Raw genomic sequence first — 18963 nt, forward strand, 5'->3', positions numbered from 1 at the left:
GAAAACATAGTCACTGAAATAAGACAGCCAATTGATGTCATAAATTCCAGGATAAAGTTTAAGAGAGAAATATAAATTAGGAAGGAGCACTGAGAAATTTACACAGACACCAACAAAAGGAAAAATAAATATTAAGGAGAAAGGAGGAGATAGAGGATGAGTAAGAGGTACCAACTTATAAGAATTATAGAGTTAGCTTACATTATAGCAGGAGAGGAAGATAATGTGTATATCAAGATCTCTCCAAGGAATACAGAGCTTGCTTAAGAGGGAACATAGTTCAATGACCAGGATGTAACCAAGCACCCTAGCCCAGCCACTGGAGGAAGCTATTACCACAGAGGCTTGGAGAAGCAAACCACAGAAGGACAGAAAGATAAGGATTAAAAAGTCCCCACAAACTTAACAAAAAGACTAATTGTTATAGTCTTGACACAGAAGTGGACATCAGGATCTGATCCAATGATCAACAAAATGAGCACATGATCACATCAGTCAACATGTTTTTTTGCAAGCCAACTACCATCAGGCCTTAATTTTCAAAGTCAGGCAGAAATAACTCCAGTAAACATACCTCTGAGAGTCAACAATCAACATTTTCTTGCCAACCTACAGTGAGATCTTGAAAGTCTGCCAATCCTGAGTTCCTTGCTTTCCCAAACCCCTATGTAAGATCCAGGGTTTTCTCTGCTTGGGGACACTGTGCTGACTACACTGAACTGAACATATCTCCTTTGATAACCTTCAACAGAGAAATTAGGAATGCATATACCTCAAACCCTCTTTTGTCTCACATCTACCATCTAGACAGTGCTCCTAACACTGTCTAGAAGTCAGAGCAAGAAAGCTCGGTTGACAGAGCCCACACATGACAGCTCCCCAGGGCACAGAGCAGGGTAGATATGGGGAAGAGTGGACAGGGACTCAGGGAATCTTTGACCAGCCAGAGCTATGGGTGTGCTTGCTTCCCTTGCCCTTTACATGATGCCAACTAACTTTATGGAGATGTACTTAGGCAGAGGAAAGGAAGGTGAATGCAGGAAAACCTCCACCCCACTCCTCCAACCTGGCAAAGCCTGAAAGAGCCCAGAAGGGAAGCTGTAATGGAGGCCCTCTCATCAGGAAAGAGGTCCTCTTGTGTGAAGTGGAGTTCTGGAGAGAGATGGGAGGAGGGGCTAGGTTTGCCCTAAGAATGCTCATCAATCATTCTTCTGTTCTTATTGGGATCTGTTCTTGAACTTAAATTCTATGTAATAATCTCTATCCAGAGTAGATCTAGAATCACAATATGGCCTGGTTTCCCAGATCATTCTCTACTCATTAGATTCAAGAGAGTAAACCAGTTTCAATTCAATGAGTGGCCCATGGATTCTGGAACTCATTTTCCCCCTAGTTAATTGTCATCCCTAATATTTATCTTCTTTCACTCTGAACTTGGTGTCTCCTTTAACACCTCTTGAATGGCTCCACCCTTGTCTCAGGTTACCTTTCTCCTGTGATCTCTGGCAACTCCGGAAAAGCCTAGAAATGTGTCTCCTTGGTTCTCTTGCTCGGATTATACAGTGCTTTACCTTGAGAGTAGCTATTGGGAAGACAAGAAGCATAAAAGTCCCAGGTACCAAATCCACCAACTTCACAGCTCCTCTGAGCCATTATTGCAAGGGGTCAGGTGGTGCTCTTTTCCTCCTTGCATATTCCAACTTGGAAAAAAGGGAGTTTTTGTCCATAAACCACTCAGTTCAGAAAGCAGCCTCATGCAGTCCCCATACTTCCATCGTTGCGTGGCAATATGCACATGGCACGGATGAATCCTTGGTCTGGCATTTCCTCCAAGGCTCTTACAATTGATGACTGGATTTTATAGGCCAGAGTTGGCTACTACATAGAAGCAGCATCCTGAGCTCTGGAGAGCTTCGCCTCGTGTCTGTCCAATTTCTCCTATACTATTTATTTTTATGTCTTACTTCAGCCCCTTCTCTTTTGTAGTTGATAACTTTCCAGGCTTAATGCTTAGCCAAAGGAATTAACAGATAACCAAAGGCAATGATTTCATTGCTAAGCACTCAAAATACTGCCATTACACTGGAGAATGTGGAATTTTAGGGCCTCTCCTTTCTGGATTCCATGTCAACAGGGTGTGAAATTCAGGAGTTGTTTGGTGGCAGGAAGCTGACTGGACTCAGGACTTTGGACAGAGTGACTGTTCTTTGGCAGAGTTTTGCTACCTGGAGAACAAGGGAGCAGCCCTTTCCCTTTAAAGGGACTTCAGTGAAGTTTCATAAAATGCTTTGACACTTGGTTGGTTTGGCTTTTGCTCTCAATCAGTCCATTATGTGCTGAAACAATGTTTCCTTTCTTTTGATTTACATAACTTGTTTAAGATTTCTAAATTTCCTGGACCAAAACTTTGTGACCTATTTAATTTTTTTTCCCCTATGCTGTCTCCTATGCTGTACTCTTCTCTCTTCCCAAATTTAGATCTGTCAAGTTCTATACCTGGCTCTATAGTGGTGGAAGTCTCTCTAACAGTCTTGGAAAATGCTTAAAAACTAGAGGAGGTCAATGAATCATTGAGAGATTAGCAAATTTCATTTCAGCTCACAGACTAGGGGAAGGAAAGTTATGATTCAGTCTGATCTAAAACAGCAATTCTGACATGAAACTCCTTTTAGGGGACCTTTCAACGGCCTCTTTACATAGCTGATGATACAGCCAGAGGGATGGGAGGAAGAGAATCAGCTCAGACACACATTCCCAGCAGAAGTATCCAAAGTGGGGTGACACCGTGAAACAACCAACTCTGACATGCAGTGCAGAATATGGCCCTAGGGGGAGACTGGGAAGATAAAGAGAGGGGAAGAGGAAATGAAGTAGCAAAAGAGAGAAAAAAGGGAAAGAAATATTTTTGAGTACTTACCACATGCCACGTGATGTAATGATTGACATTCATCATTATGAGACAATTCCATCTGGGCTTGAAAGTTGGATTTTTCTGGATCAAACCTTGACACTGCCTCTGACCAGCTGTAATGAAGTGGGCAAGCTACTAAGCCATTTGTGCCTCAGTTTTCTCATCTTCAGGGCTAATGAGAGGATTAAATGAGATACTACGTGTAAAGAGCATAGAACAGTGCCTGATAGTGTAACAACCAACATATGCTGGCCAATGTTACTGATCAAAGGTTTTTTTTTTTCCATATAAGACATAGAATGACTATTCATTCATTTATTCAGGAAATATTCATTGGTCACCTTCTACAAGACAGTTTCTGTTGTAGTGGCTGTGGATACAGCCTGAACAGAAGAGACCAAGGCCCAGCCTGTAAGGACTGCTCATTCTATTTCTTTGGAAGGCTGGCACCTAAGAAGGAAATGCTTACATATTTCTTTGACATGAGGCGGGAAGCTAGAGATCTAAATTTGAGAGTCAAAATAAGATTGAAGTATTCAGTCACTTATTAAACAAATATTTATTGAGTACAAACTGTCCTCTAAGCCTCAACAACCCGTCAATGAACAAGAGAGATGTGGAATCTAAATAATGTGCTAATTTTAAATGCTACATATGCCAGTAGTAAAAAAAAAAAACATAAAAATACTTTGTCTAGATTTATACTGAGTAATAGAGTAGTCACTATACTCCTGTTTGGCCATTTCAATTTAAATAAAATTTATATTCATTCCCTGCATTCCAAGAGCCACTTTTCTACTATTCAATAGTGTTCTATTTGAACAGTGCTGGCAAAAGCTCAACTATATTAGGATTTGATATTGTCAGGTCCATATACCAATTGTGCCAGGGCAGTAGGATAGGTTGTAGGGAGACCAAAGAAAATACCTGGAGATGGTGTATGAGACAGAAGGCTTTACTAAGGAATGCTTATGAGGAAGTCCCTGCAATAGGCTAAACACCTCGCAACTCCACCCTCATGACGTGACATTTCATCTAGTGGTGACTGGCTAGATGAGTGACATATATTCGATCCGTAGTGCCACGTATCAGTTCTGCACCAGTCTCCACTAAGGGAGACATTATATATATTATATTATATATAATTTTTTATATATACATATATAAATACTTTGCCTTGAAATATTCCTTTTTGAGCTTTAAAAACTTCTAAAGTCTGAATACTACCCCCAGAGTATCTGATACAGTTTATTTGGGGTGTGGTCTAGACATCAGGATTTTTTAAATCTCCCTTGTAATTCTAATATGCAGCCAAAGTGGAGAACCAACGGTGGAGATTGAAAGTTCTCCTTTTGGAGAACTGGAGAGGAATGCATTCCCATCAAATAAAAGAAGATATGGAAAGGCCCTGAGCTTGGAAGAAGATTGGAGTGTTCGGAGTGTTGAAGGGTCACCAGTGCAACTGAAGCTCAGGAGGTCAGGGGAAAACCCAAGATGAACCTGGAAGTTGGAACACGGAACTTTTCGAGAACTACACTGCAGTTTGAGATCCTCCCCACACAACCTGTGTTCCTTCCCTCCGTCCTTCACAAGAGCGAGACCAGAATCTCTGCAGAAAATCCTCCCCATCACCTTCATCTCCCTCTCTTTCCCACGCAATAAATCCCTTGCATATCTAATTCTACTACAGCATGTGCTTCTCAGAGGACCTACACTAACACAATTTTAGTAAACATACTTGGATTTCACACTCTGCATGTTGTGTGAAAATGGACTAGAGAAACATCGAGTAAATTGGGGAAGACCAGATTGGAGGCAATATCAATAAGCCAGACAAGAGTTAGTATTGTGGCTTGTATTGGGGTGTGTCAACCCCAGTTCATATTAAACATGATCAATTCTAAATTTGAAGAGGGATTTCAAGTTTCAGATTCCACCTGCCTATTGCTTGAGATAGATAGGGTTCCTTATAGCCTACCAATGTATCTCATAATCTAAAAGAAGCAGAAAGTATATTTGGAGGGCTTTCATATCTGTAGCTAAACCAAATTGGTGAAAATAGGCACTGACACTATGGAATCTGGGATGGTTTCCTTCAGTTAGTTTTTAAAGCATTCAGATTTTTTAAAGCATAAATATTCAGCAGCATGAGATTTTTCAATGACAGAGATTATAGCATTGCTATTTGTAACACTATAATCATAGAAGGGTCAGCATTGCTACTGCTAACATCGCATTTCAAGAGCTATAAAACTTACAACATGCTGAAACGTGGCATGCAAGGCTAGCCACAAAAATTTTCTAAATTTCCTGCAAAGACTCAATCACTCCATTCTTAAAAAGCAAGAATGGAAACCTAAGTAAGTTTTCTTCTCATTCATTTAACTTAAAAAGAGGTAATCTCTATTATACAATTACACTCAATGAAGGAAAATCTTCATGTGAAGAAACCAGGACTTTCTATAGGTAGTCCATCAGAGGACAATTAAAACTTTTTTTAACTTCTTGAAAACCCAACTGCTGCTCAACTCAGGGTTTCCCATGAAAGCATTAAAAAGAATCTTTTATACAGGTTTTTATTTTCTTTCTGGGGAGGGGGGAACCCATCCCGTGTCTGATTCTTAAAGATAATGGAGCTGTTGGATTTTATTTCCCAAAAGAAAGGGAAATGAGAGCAAAATCTTGACACCTAATGTTCCATACTAATGCTCTGGAGTCATTTCCTATTCTCATCAGAGGACTTAAGGACAGAAAGTGAGCCTGCTACCTCATTCCTCACATCGTGTGGAGGAAGTGTGGTAACTGATACTGCGGCATTTGAATGTGTAGCAAATCCACTTTGAAAGCGCACTTTCCCCACAAGTGGGAAGCTATTTGACTAGTAAATTTCAGTGGTACCTTGGTGACAGGCAGGGGAACCCTCAGACTCTGGGCACCAGAGTCAAGGTAGTGGTGGTGAAGGGTAGAGTGGGCTTCTACCAGCAGGTAGAAAGGGTGTCTTTCTCTTCCTGAAATACATTGAGACCAGGCCTGAAGGATAGTGAGCAAAGTCTGAGGAATGCAAAGTATCTTTCAAAAGGTGCTTCCTGAGAGATCTGAGGGACAATAAGGAAATAATTTGTTGTTTTGTAAGTCAGCTGACATACCTTTTGATCATTCAGAGGAGACAGCTCTGCCTGCAAGGGATCAATCTTTCTTTTTGTTCCAAACACTAACACCAACAGATAGAAATCAAAGGAGGTGTTCTTTCAATAAAGGAAATTCCAGAGAGGATGCTGAGGCTTAATTAAAATATAACCCTTTGTTTCAAGGGCTCTTCTTTCCCTTGCAAAAGGAAACACGCTTTCTGAAGAAGCATGTGCCAGGGCTGGGGAGATAGAGTTCTTCAACAAGTAAGGATCTGTCTACACTCGGGCACATCTTGGGGAAGCCTTGAAGGGAATGGTGCCCGGAGTCCCATCTGACTTAACTCATCATCACAGTCCTTCATCACAACATAATGAGTGTTATTACTTCCTCATGTGGCCTGTGGGCTTTGTTAATTAAAGAATGGAAAGGTAAGTAGTTCCAACCTTTTGCTTTTAATTAATCAAAAGATGTGTTTTCCATCTACACGTTGCTGAGCAGCAAGTAAAGTATTCAGTCTGCCTTCCAATGCCCAGAAGAGCTTGAAACACTCCGTTGCTGCTTTGAGATCGCAGAGACTGCACATCAGAGGAAAGCTATACTTTTCTAAATTTTAAATTAATTGTATTAGCCAGACTGCTGCCTACTACCTCATAGTATCTGCAGAAAATCAAAAGATTGTTCCGCACCATCTCATCAGTATTAGTAAAGCCTTCTCAAAGAAAAGGCCTACATCTTCAAGTTCCTGGGGTACTTACCACAGTACTAGGGAATCAGGAGGTACTCAACCCAAGAAGTGGAACTGACATTTATTGAGTGTCTGTTATGCCAAAACTGGTGTCTCTGTCATATTATGCTGCCTTCATGTTCATTTTGAGTTATTAAAACTTCTAATACGAGGATCATTTGTCCATATTGAAACCATCTCTGCATACTAAATAGAAACATGTTACCTAGAAGGAAAACATGATAATGCTTAACAAGCAGCAGACCTTAAGAAAAACAGCAACTCAGGGAGCCAGAAGGGCACTAGTATCCTCCCTCTGGAGGGAAGTTAGAGAAAGGCTTTGGAGAGGGTGGCCAACACTCAAGCTGCCGTGCCAACCCTGTGCCATTAGTGTGGACTGCTGCCCGCAGCCCTGCTCTGAGAAGACTTAGAGGCAGAGTCTAAGCTCAGTAGGAGAGAGAATTGCAATTGCCTGGTGATGTCGGCCCTGTAGAAGATTTGACAGTAGAGAAAATCCTAACAGGAAAATCTACCCCACTAAGTTCCTGGGAGAGATGTTGCAGGTACTATGTGAAAATGTTCCCTCCCTTAGTAAAAACCCAAATCTTCTATAAGATGATCTCCATGAGAGAATCTCTGTGTCAGTGGCACAGAAGACCAGGTGACCTCTAGCATTCCCTCCTCTACCAGATCTACTTTCATTTGAGAGTGTCTCACACCCGGAGGGACAGCAAGGAGCAGGTATATTCCTGTCTACTTGATAAATATTCTGGCTCCAATGTAGACAGTGACCCTTCCTTCAACAGCCGGTGGTGCCGCTAAAGCAGGCTGATTTGTAGAAAGAAGCCAGATGGAAATAGACATAGAAAGCAGAGGTTTCCCAAGCCTTTTTGTGTCATGGAACCCTTTGGTGGTTGCCTGCGGAACGCCTTGTCGGAATAATGATTTAATGAATTATTGGGAGGTGGTGGAAACTGTAGAAGGTAAAACCTAGTTAGAAGGAGTCGGTCCTTGGGGAGCACATTCTTTGGGACTATATCTTGTCCCTGGCCCCTTCATTACTCTCTGCTTCCTGGTTGCCATCAGCTGAGCTGCATTTCTCTGCCACGTCCTTCCACCATGATGTTCTGCCTTACCTCAGGCCCAAAGCAATGGAGCCAGATGATCATTGCCTGAAACCTCTGAAACTATAAGCCAAAATAATTCTTTCTTTCGGTTGTTTTTCTCAGGTATTGTCTCAGGGACAAAATCTAACTGACACACTTGTTTCTTCCTTTTTGTCCCACTTTTGTCTCTGCACTCCCCCCAATTATTCATATGTTCTAAAATAATTCCTTCATCCACAGGGGCCCAATATGGATAAGATGCTATCCTTCCCTATCAGGCCAAGATAGTGCCAAAGAGTGACTGACCCCATACATTCTGTCATCCCCTGAATTTCCCTCCTAATAAGCTACGATTCTTAGTAAAATCTCCTTCCTTTTTATACCAACATAGCTTCAGGAGAAGTCCTCCTCTCAATCCAGTTATTGATCCTCTCAAACAGAAATTCTGCAACAGGGATGGGAATGTAGCTCAGTGGTGGAGCATTTGCCTAGCATGTACAAGGATAAGGCTTTGACTCTCCAAAATTGAAGAGAAAGAAAGAAAGAAAGAAAGAAAGAAAGAAAGAAAGAAAGAAAGAAAGAAAGAAAGAAAGAAAGAAAGAAAGAAAGAAAGAAAGAAAGAAAGAAAGAAAGAAAGAAAGAAAGAAAGAAAAAGATATTCTGCAATAGCCACGGATTTCACACAGTCTAGATGTATGTTGGGGATGGGACAGTGACAATCAGCATTGTCTAAAGGTGTTTGATGGGAAAAAAGCTGACACTTGTGAACAATCTTGAAGGAAGAACAGGAGCCACCAGTAAACCAGAAGGACAAAGAGCATTCTGGGCAGAGGAAGCAATGACCTGAAAGAATACAGCCAGTGTGAGTTGTCCCATAGTTCCACATAAGTAGGATCTAAACTCCTTTGTCTTCTGCATACTGCACTTGAAAAATCTCCCTCTACACTTAACTGTTACCAGTGCAAGTGGATAGAATATATCTTCAACATCTCTCCTCAAACACCTACTCATGATCACAGGGCAAGCCGACACCCCTTGGATTTTATGATTTCTGCAAACAGGCTTCTCTTGTCTTTATCACAACAAGGTGGTTCATCATCTATCTCTGCTCTCAGAAGTCAGCTGGTTCCTGTCCTTTGGGCCTGAGGTGAGGCAGAATATCATGGTGGAAAGATGTGGCAGAAAAAATAGCTCAGCTTATGACAGCCAGAAAGCAGAGAGTGGTAAAGGGGCCAGGGACAAAATATAGTCATCAAGGGCATGCTCCCAAGGACCCACTCCTTCCAACTAGGTTCTACCTCCTATAGTTTCCATGACCTTCCAATAATCCATTAAGCTTTGAATCCTTCAATGGATGAAATCATTGATGAGGTCAGAGCCCTCATGATCCAATAACTCCCCCAAATCCCCACCTTTAAACATTGCAGCATTGGGGAACAACACATAAGCTTTTGGGAGACATTTCATACCCAAACTACAACAATCAGCATCATATCATAAGCCATCCATTAATCAATTGATGGATGCACTTATTTTTGTACAAGTATAAACTAAGTTTGAACCTTCCCACTCCTTTTTGTCTACATTTCTCTCATGGTCAAGTTTCTTCACTGCTAGGTAGAAAGGGGGCAGGCCAACAGTTAATTAGCATGGGGATTACACGCAATAACCAAGTTGAAAGAAATTCATTACTGTGTTCCAAGAGGATAAATTATCCAAGGTCTCAAAGAGGAGAGGAAACTGCAGAATCGTGTCTTGTCTCCCAGTAGATGAAACTTCTTAAGGTTTCCATAATTTATAAGAAACTGAATAAAGTGTTCTTAAAATTGTAGTATGTTTTTAGCAGGGCACAGCTGTAGCATGTTTTTAGTTCATGTCAACCCATAATTCTAGCAACTCAGGAGGTAGAGGCAGGAGGTTAGCAAGTTTGAGTCCAGCCTGGATAAGTTAGCAAGCCCCTAAGCAACTTAGTGAGACCCTGTCTCAAAATAAAATACAAAAAGGGCTGGGGATGTGGCTCAATATTAAGCACCCTGGGTTTAACCTCAAGTACCAAACAATTACAATAGATTTTTAAATTGTTGTTTAGATATGTAAGTTAGATAAACTGAGCATTAAGCAAAGTACAAAATAATCATGGTTATTGCTACCCATATTTTTTTAAAGCAAAGAAAAAAGCTGAGCATTAATAATCTATCACTGTTACTTTTCTCTGAATATAGCTCGATATTTCCCAGTACTCCTCCTCCTCGACATTGAAGGGGTAGGGGTAGAACCTTCCCCCCCAGTACACTCATCTTTTCTAGTCCAGGAGGAATGAGCAGGAACAACCATCCCCTTTAGTTAAAATCTTTCCTCAATCCCAGAAATACATTACCTCATTCCCTTGCAGAAAAACTTTCACAATAGACCCCCTTACAGTTCCTGAAGTCTAAATTTCCTGTTCTAACCATCACTGTGTGTAGAGCACCAATAAAATGGTTCAGACAGATTTACACCAAAATCAACATTGCTAATTTTAATTTGCTTTATTTCAATTTGATGCAAAGATCAGATCCCTGGTTGGGCAAATGCTTGAACCAAAAGACCACACGTGTCCTAAGAGTAATCGACCATTTTCAAAACCAGCACAGCTTAAATTCAACTGTAGCAGGGGGGAAAAATCATCTAATATATTGGGGTCACTCTGTAAATCCAAACACCACCACCACCAGAAATTAAAACAACTTTCTCAGACTTTCACTGTTCTCACTCAAATAAAAACTTTGGGAAAAAATAGAAACATTTTAAATGAATTCATGACCTAGCAAGAATGCCAGTCATACTTAGGACAGAAATGAAGTGAAGGTAGGATTCCAGAGAGGTAAGGATTGTTCACCCTGGTGACATTTACCAAATAAGTGTTAGTCATGAAAGCCCCATGGAGCTTAGAGAAATGAACTCCACCTGAGGATTTGTTATCAAAGCCCAGAGAAGGCTGAGGCAACAAAACACAAATTCTAGAGCCTTCCCAAGGTAGATGAGGTAATGGAAGACCTTGCTTACAAAGCTAGCTTCCTGAAGGCATGCACCCTTGGGAAAAGGATGAAATACAAACAATAAATCTCACTCCAAAGCACTGAAAGGGAAATTGCCTTCAAACAGTATTGCTAAGTAGAGGGGGAGAGAGGGAAAAAAAATCCCTTGGGAAATCATCCATATAAGTCAGTCATGTAAAATTGAGCACAAATTTATCCCAACTAAATTTTCTCAAGAACCTCAAAGTAAGAATTTAGTTTACAGGAGACCAGATTTTTAGTGCCCTCAATTATGTGATAGAAACAAGTGTGATTTCACATTGGAAGAGCCTCAGAGAACTTTATCCTATAAAAATGGGCAGCTTCCAGTAAAAACAAAACAAAACAGAAACAAACAAATAAAAAACTCCACAAAACAAGGAACTATGAACAAGAGCCAAAAGAAACCACAGACAGCATAATCAGATCCTCAGTGACTTCAGATACGGGAATCATGAGAATCACAATATCAAATAAGTGCATTTAATATATTTCAGTAAATGGAACGGTTTGGAAGATATGATTAAACAGCAAGCAGATTTTTTAAAAGAATAAGACAGAATCTCTGTAGATAGAAGTTCCAGTAATTGAAAGAAACTCAAGAAGTGGATTCAACAGCACATAACACACAGCTACAGAAAGAATTAATGGATTGGAAACTAGAACTGGAGAAACTATCTAAATTCAACCTGAAGATAAAAGAAAAAAAACCTGAAAGATCGATTCAGATATGTAGAAGATAGAATGAGAAAGCAATTTTCAAAATATTGAAGAAAAAGACCCTAAAACTTCCTGTTGTTCAGCTATGGGGTCTCAAAGGACATATACACTAAGTCTCACATTAAAGAAATGTTTTGAAGCACTTTAAAAAAATCTGAGAGATTCTGTTAGGATGTTATGGTTCAAACATTAGGTGTTCCCCAAAAGTTCATGTATGAGACAAGGCAAGAAAGTTTAGAGGTGAAATGATTGAATTATGAAAGACTTAACCTAATCATCAAATTAATTCCCTGATAGAGTATAACTAGATGGTAACAGGGTAACTGTAGGCAGGTAGGGTGTAGCTGGAAGAGGTGGGTCTTTGGTGGTTATATCCTTGGGGTAGATATTATGTCCCTGATCAGTGAAGCTCTTTCTCCTTCTCCTCTTCCTCCTCTTCCTCCTCCTCCTCCTCTTCTTCCTCCTTCTCCTCTTCCTCCTCCGTCTCCTCCTCCTTTTTGGCACCAGGGATTTAACCCAGAGGGGCTCAGTCCTTTTTATTTTTTATTTTGAGACAGGGTATTCCTAAGTTGCTTAGGGCCTAGCTAATTGGCTGAGGCTGGCTTCAAACTTTTGATCCTCCTGCCTCAGACTCCTGAGCCGCTGGGATTATAAGCGTGAGCCAACATACCTAATAGGAATAGTTCTAAGAACATAAAACTATGTAGATTTTTCATCTTGCTGGGGGAAGATATATTTGTTTATTTTCTTAAGTAAAAAGGACTAAAGAGAAATATAGAAATAGTGGGATGAATTGAAATAATAACCAATGCAATAAAATAAATCAATATATCAGTACATACAGAAAGTATATATAGAGTACATTGCCAGCTCAAAAACAGAAATTGTTGGCTTGAAGTATATGTGTGTGTGTGTGTGTGTGTGCATGTATTTTCTTTGGAAGAGACACATTTTGTCTTTAAACCAGATGGCAGCACCTGTCCAGACAATCCCCTTAGAGAGTAATTGCAAGACAATGACCTCTCAAGGTCTCTCTCTTGCTGAGCAGTGGTGACAGGTGAGGGACTGAAGTCACATTTGGGAGGTCAACGCTCCAAAAAAATTGGATTTCTACCAGCAAGGAAAAAGATAGGAAAGAAGTATCTGTAATACAGATACCCCATGATACCTCTTACAATGGGGATAGAAACGAGTCCCACAGAACTGATATAAAGACAATATTGAAATTTGAAAATTCCTAGAAAGTGTCTTATGAATATTATTCTTCCTTTCATTTTCTGGATCTTTATTTTCCTCTGGTTTCTGTCTGGGCTTTTTCTCTCCTCCATTTATAGGTTTAAGGTATTAAAACCACTGTACATTAACCAGCAGCCTGAGAAAAGTCTCAGAGTGCCTACCTCCACCCTGATGCTGATAAACTACAGGTTTATCAACATCCACAAAGCTAACATCCACTGTCTTTGGGGAGTTCCAGCATGGAGAACATTTCAGTAGTGTAGAAGATCTAATTAGCAGCCTCCTGGTCCTCATAAGCATTCTCTATACCCTATCAAATTATTCACCCTGTACAGAATCTGGGTGCAGGCTTTGGTAACTGCAGTTTTTCTGTGTTTAGTCAACATCAAAATTTACACTTAAATATTTTTGCAGGTTTGTTGTATGATTAAAGTGACTATACATGCAGATAGTACAGAGCTTCAGATTAAAGGCCTGTAATTCAAATGCACACACATAATTTTCTGGTGAGAGTGGCATAGTAACGCTATGAATATAGTGATTTAAAATGCCAAGTGTACCGAACTGTAGCAAAGAAAGAATCTTATTATTACCCTTTGCCTCATAGGTTTCTGAAAACGAACTTCATAGGTTTGGGAAGTTGGTTTTCCTAAAGATAATAATAACAAATGATAGTTAACATTTATTGAAAGCTTACCAGAAGCCAAATACTTTTCTTTGTGCTTTACATTTATTAATCAGATTAGTTTAATTTAATTTAAGTGAAATTTATTTAATTGAAATGAAGAAACTGAGACACCAAACTTAAGTAACTTATTCATGATCACAAGAGTCCAAACCCAGTCTTATTCCAAGGCCTGTTGTAGTAATGAAAACCATACTGTTTAAGAAATCTTGAATTAGGTTTGCTAATACTCACAATATAAAATGAATTAAGTGATGGAGTCTAAAAAGGGAGAGGCTACTCTTTCTGGCCACACTCAGAAAATATTTTGTATCTACCACCTGACTTGATGCCCCTTTCTCCACCTTTCCTTCTCCTCTGCAGACTCCAGCTCAGTTTGTCACTTTTAAAAAACTCACACGTGCACATAAACACACACACACACACACCACACAGTGTCCCTCTTTGACCCAACAGCTCCTACTCAACCTTTCCCTCACATCTCTCATACCCTTTGATCTGACTCTCCTCTCTTAACATCCCAGATGGGATGCAGCCTTAAAGCTGACCCTAGCTAGGTCAAATATGTTATAGGAGTGTCACCTCTCAAGAGGTACCTCAAAAAGCGCACTCATCCTACTCTTCTGAACTACAAATGAGTTGAGTTAATATTTGGCAAGAAGTATGGTATGGGTTAAAGAGATCCTGGATTCTGTTCCCCCCTCTACCATCACTCCAATGTCCCGACATTACTTCCACCATTTTTTCCAACCTGTTAATGCCTATCTTTTACTTCCAAATTATACACAAAATTGAATTTCTCCAGGAAAATTGAAAAATGAACATAAATATTGTACCACATCAGGAAGTAGAGGAGAAACAGAATTTCAAGAGCCCCTTTGGAGGCCTACATCTCTTGGAGTCACTTATGGGTGCAATTATAGAAAATCATAAGTAACAAAATCATTAAAAAGAAGGATCGCATCAGTCAACCCATCTCCTTCTAGCCTAGGTTGCTGTATCTTGCTTACTCATTTCAATAATGTAAGTAATGTTCTAAGAAATTTGGGGGGGGGGGTAACAACAGTTTTTTTTAATTAACCATTTTAATAAGAACATGTAAGAATGGCCTTTTCACATTTAAAAGACACTACTGAACTTTGAATATAGGTGAAAAGGTTTGTAGCTGAAAAGTAGAATTAAGTTGCTCAGCAGAAGAAAGGCAGATGGAAGTGGGGAGCAGGCAGAGTGTTATATGTCCCATTTTAAGGAAAACTAGAGCAGAAGATCTAGACAATGCCTAGGGAAGAACAGAGATACACCCCACTTGACTTCAGGGTTGGACAGACGCAAAAGAGGAAGGCCTAAAGGAACCTCTTGTAGTGAAGTAATACTGGAGTTAAATAATTTGGACTTAAATGACATTGAACTGTGCAATGACAATTACCCTCATTCTTTATGAAACATTTAATAAAGTAAATATTTTAGTCAGCTTTTTTTGCCACTGTGACCAAAAGACCTGACAAGAACAATTGGAGGAGGAAAAGTTTGTTTTGAGGTTCATGGCTTCAGAGGTCTCGGTCCATAGATGGCGAACTCTGTTGCTCTGAGCTGGAGGAGGGGCAGAACATCATGGCAGAAGAGTGTGATGGAGGAAAGCAACCTGGCACCAGGAAGCAGAGAGAGATCTTCCCTCACTATGGACAAAATATACACCCCAAAGACATGTCCCCAGTGACCCACCTCCTCCATTCACACTCCACCTGCCTATAGTTACCACCAAGTAAATCCTTATCAATGGAATAATTCACTAAATGAGTTAAGACTCTCATAACCCAATCATTTCATCTCTAAATCTTCTTTCATTGTCACGCACGTGAGCTTTTGGGGAACCCCTCATATCTAAACTATAACAGTGAATGGCTATTTATTGGCTTGGTCATAGAGAATTCTACAGGTTGATTGTAAGAATTTTTGATATCTGCTTCCAAGACAAAAGAGAGTGAAAACAGAGATACTGCTCAGGGACAGGTTATATACTGATTACATTATAATAATACAAATAACAAAGACTTATCTTTTGTTCCTTCTTTGATGATCATTCCCTTTTTTCTATCTCCATTACACCTTTATTCTTTTACATTTTAAAATATTTAATTGACAAATAAAAGTCATATATCTTCAAGGTATACAACGCAATTTAGTATACATATACATTGTGTGCTAATTATCACAAATTAATTGACAGATCTATCACCACCCATTATTACCATTGTGTTTGTGGTAAGGACACTTAAAATCTGCTCCCTTAACAAATCTCAAGTAAACAATACAGTATTGTTATCACTAAAGACAAGTAACTTATTTATATGTACCACCTACACCTTCACACACACACACACACACACACACTCACACTCTTGCATTTACACCCACACCCAAATGTGATTCAGAGCTTCCTGAGTCAAGAACATTGTCATATTAATTTTGGTATGACCAGTCCCCAGCACCTTACCTGGAAGAGAGTGGATAGTATCAATGTATGTTTACTCAAAAACACACACACATTAAAAGAAGAAGAAAAAAACAGCAGAACTTGAATAAAGCTTTTAGCTTTATACAAAGGATTGCCTTTCCCAGATGAAGAAGAAAAGAAACTTCTATCAAATTAAAACTATGGTATTTTAGTCTCTTGGTTACAGCAGAGTGTACTCCAAATAGTTGAATGTCATAGTCTACCAAGAAACTGTCCTTGAGGGGGGCCAGATATCTTGAAGTCTAACCAACTCAGTTTTCTGCTGCTGGAGAAGAGGAGTAAAGGAACCAGAAGGATCCAGAGCGGCAGACCCTTCATCACTTAGTTGGCTTTGAGTGCTCAGCCTCACATATTCTTACATCGCTATTCTTCAGTCAGCACCTCCAGTTTCCTGGGGTCTCTGAAATGTGCAGCCTTAATCATTTCAACTCCAAGAAATCTGGATACCTCCTATGTTTGATGTTGCTGGAACTACACCAAACAACAGTGGTCAAGAATACATTAGAATGTACGTTAGCTTCTAGTCTAACTGGCTGTTAGTATTTCTGAGGAAGGACAGGATAAAAGGCAAGCTTCCTCCAGCCATAATTGTGATTACTCATGAGTTTTCCATTTACTAAATAAATTTTAATCTGAGTCCACTATCAGAACCTAAATTAAGGTGACAATTATCTGTCAATTAGAAAGGGCTTATACAAAGTACCAAGGAATCAAATAAATAAAGTTTTAGTTGTTACTAAAAGAACAGAACATAAGACATGATGGGACCCTGAAGAAAAGAAACTTATATCAAATTAAAACTACTGTATTTTACTCTCTCATGTTGACACTGTTTGGCAGAACTTCTTCTCAAACCCCAGAAGAATAACTGGTTTTGTGCAAAAATATTAGAAAAGATTAAATTCAGATGCAATAACAATGTGGGTATTTTGCACAAATCATTCTAATTCAAAGGAACACAGATAGGAAAGGTAAGATTTACAAGGTAATCTTTCATTAAATTCAGACATTTCCTAGGGGGCTATGAAAAGCTCTGTTCTGATTGCTTTAAGATAGAGATAGAGGCCGGTGCATTGGCACATGCCTGTAATCCCAGCAGCTCCACAATCCAGTTGAACTTTGTGAGTTCAAAGCCAGCCATAACAATTTAGCGAGGCCCTAAGGAATACAATGAGACCCTGTCTCTAAATAAAATATAAAATTATAAAAAGAGCTATGGATATGGCTCAGTAGTTAAGTGCCCCTGAGTTCAGTTCCCAGTACCTATCCCACCAAAAAAGATGGAGATTGAAAGTAGAGGGAGAAGACTTATGAAAATCATATTGATAAAAATAGAAATTTCTAATGTTAGTAAGTTTTATAGAGTTGGGAGAATTTATCAGTGCAACCAATTGGACCTTGAAATTTTCTTTGTGGTAGGGTTTTTAATTTTAAATATAATCTCAGTGATAGATATAGGGCATTCAGATTTCTATTTATTTTTTATTGATTCTGTTAATTTGTGTTTTTGTGGAGTTTGTTAATTTCATCTAAGTCATTGAATCTATTGGCACAGTAGTGACCATAATATTTCCCCTGTGATTGATTTAATGTCTGTAGGACCTTTAATAATGCCTCTCTTACACTCTTGATATTGTTAATTTGTGCTTTTATTTTCTCTTGATCATATTTTAAATAAATGTATTTAAAATTTTTGTGTTTAGGTTACCAATTTTTTCAATGAGTCAACTTTTGGCTTTGTTGACTTTTTTCATTTTATCGATTTCTGCTCTTCATTATTTCTTTCCTACTTACTTTGTATTTAATTTGACTTTTCTTTTAGTAGCTGCTCCTTAAGGTGGACAATAAGAACAATGATTTTAAAACTTTTTATTTTCTAATATAAGAATATAAAGCTATAAATTCTCCTCTAAACACTGTTTTACTACATCCAACAAATTCTGATATGTTGTGTTTTCATTATAATTCAGTTCAAAATATTTTTCTCCTTGCAATTTCTTCTTTGAAGTGTTGTTTAATTTCTGAATACTCGGCAATTTTTCTAAATGTCTTTTTGTTATTGTTTTCTATTGTGTTCCAAGAACATACTCTGTACAAATTCTGTCTTTTGAACTCTGTTCTTTTCATGGTTCAGCACGTGTTCTACCTTGGTAAATATTCTAAATACATTTGAAAATACTAAGTATTAAAAACAAAAAGAAAATAATAAGTATTATGCAATTGTTTAGTATAGCACTCTATAAATATTGATTAAGTTAAGATGATCGAAAGGGTGTTTCAGATTTTCTATCTCCTTTCTAGTTTTTCATCTGTTTAGTGAGAGAGGAATATATTATGACTTTCAACTATAATTTTGGATTTGTATATTTCTCTATTTTGTCCATTTTTTGCTTTATATATTGAAGCAAAATATACATTTAGGGTTTTGCCTTCTTAGTTTTCCTATTTTGCATTATGAAATGTTCTTCTTATATTTGGTAATACTTCTTGCTTTAAAATCTATTTTATGTGATATTTTTATAGATCCATCAGTTGTCTGTCTTTGAGTCCACTGAAACTTACTCTGCAGTGTTTAATCTAAGGCTAAGCCATTCTAATAACTGTTTGATTTGGACATTGTATTTTTCAGTACTATAACTTCTTTTTTATTCTATTTTAGAGGATTCCATTTCTCTTCTAAAATACCCAATCTTTTCACCATTATTTTCCTACAAAAGGTTATATATATATATATATATATATATATATATATAGAGAGAGAGAGAGAGAGAGAGAGAGAGAGAGAGAGAGAGAGAGAGAGAGAGAGAGAGAGGGGCTGTTTCAAAGTCCTGACTATTTATTCCAATAACTGCATAATCTATGAATCCATTTCTATTGACTA

The sequence above is a fragment of the Marmota flaviventris genome, chromosome 3, assembly GCF_047511675.1.
Source record: "Marmota flaviventris isolate mMarFla1 chromosome 3, mMarFla1.hap1, whole genome shotgun sequence".
NCBI lineage: Eukaryota > Metazoa > Chordata > Mammalia > Rodentia > Sciuridae > Marmota > Marmota flaviventris.